Here is a 1,689-nt window from a genome sequence, read left to right as displayed (position 1 = left end):
TCTATTCATCTCTATTTTTAACATTACCAGGCAGTTTTGATAACTTATGGCTAGTCATCAAATCACTTAGAACTCTATAGTCACAAATTACTTATAGGTGTTTCTACCGGCAAATGTTTCTAAAGCTTAGTTTGTAAGAAAGCTGGGCAAAGCTATAAAGTTGGCAAAGTTTGTTTTTGGCACTCTCTAGCTTCTTTCTTCTAGACTTTCTCCTTGTTTTGAGGTCTCTCTCTCTCTTATTTTGCATCTATTGGACATCACCAGGTTCAATCTTTATCAAAATCTATCAAGAAAGTATTATAAACTGATGTTAGGGTTTATAAAGTGATAAAACTCAATGTTTCCCCTCTCCAGGAAGATTTTCCTTTAAAGATTTTGAAAATTACCTTCATTTCCAAACATATTCACCTCCTTTCTTTTCTCCATAAGGCAATTCCTCATAACAAAGAATAAAAAGGGAATAGGGAGAAGGAGGTGAAATGGTTCAGCAAAACTCACCAACGTATCGACCAAGTCTACAGCAAAAACAGACTTCCCAACCCATAGTCTCTTAACTGCAAAAAAGGGAGGGAAATGAATTTCCTTCTGTCTTCTTCAGGACCAAATTTGAGCATTGTTAATCAAATAGGATTTAATTTCCTTTCCTACTCCTTTTTTTTCTTTTTGTTATTTCTATTTATAGTAATATAGTCATTGTGCAAATATTTGCATTTAAAGGGAAGGCCAATCATCGATGAAATGAAACACTGTGGAAAGTTAGGTTTAGATGAGCTGGGTGGAATTAAATTCATTAAACATTTATTAAACGCCTACTATGTGCCAGGCACTGGGCTAAGCACTAAGGGATACAAATAGGAAAAAGAGATGGTCTCTGCAGTCAAGGAGCTTACAATGTAACAGGAAAGACAACAATCAACAACATAAACAACAAAGCTGAACATGGGGAAGGGAAAAGGGGAGAAGGTATCAGGTCAGAGGGCATGATGATTGTGGAGTCTAATTAAAGGAAATTGGAAATCAGCTCTAGTTGATGAGCTGTAAGGCTGAAGACAGAACAGTTAGTGGAAAATGGCTGGATTATGAACCTTCTTTTTTTTCTGAGGATGACCTTTTTAAATTTATATGCAAATTGGCATAACATGTACAACAGGATTGATCTTTAGGTTGTCCAGGGTCCAGTAAAATGGTAGTTACTGATGGTCAGGATAATCACTGAAATGAGATCCGTAAATATAACTTAGTCCAACTTGATAAAGCCAAGTCTTTCACATACTGCTGGAAGCACTGGTGGTACACGTTCAGGCTGTTCTTGAGGATCAGGCCATGCTGGTTCAAACAGATGTGGCACGACCGAGACCCTCGGCCGAATTTTCGAGGGTGGCTCCAGTAGAGCTGCTGGTGACCCATGGCGCCACTAGCAAAGACACAAGACAAAAAAAAAAAGCTATGATCCCTCTTTTCATGGAAGCTTTGGGAAGAGATTTTTGCTCTCACTCTTCAGCCATACAATCAAAGGGGAAAAGGCCACGGAGGGTACTGATGAGGTCTGAGTACCAAAGCTGATGCAATCTTCAGGATAATGAATTTCCTAGTGATAATCTTTTTCCTGAAAGCATGATGATGGTGGAGTCAAATCCAAGGAGTAAGGAGAGGGAACTTGGAGAGGGGTAGAATTCTTTCCATTATCTC

At 38.6% G+C, this 1,689-nt stretch overlaps 1 pseudogene; it reads right to left on the bottom strand.

The window, feature by feature from the left end:
- Positions 1–1,237: 1,237 nt before the first annotated feature.
- LOC114024971 lies at positions 1,238–1,437 on the bottom strand (annotated as a pseudogene).
- Between the last annotated feature and the right edge of the window lie 252 nt (positions 1,438–1,689).

The sequence above is a fragment of the Vombatus ursinus genome, unplaced genomic scaffold (assembly GCF_900497805.2).
Source record: "Vombatus ursinus unplaced genomic scaffold, bare-nosed wombat genome assembly UNPS02014826.1, whole genome shotgun sequence".
Taxonomy (NCBI): Eukaryota; Metazoa; Chordata; class Mammalia; order Diprotodontia; family Vombatidae; genus Vombatus; species Vombatus ursinus.
This window is presented reverse-complemented; position numbering and strand designations above follow the sequence as displayed.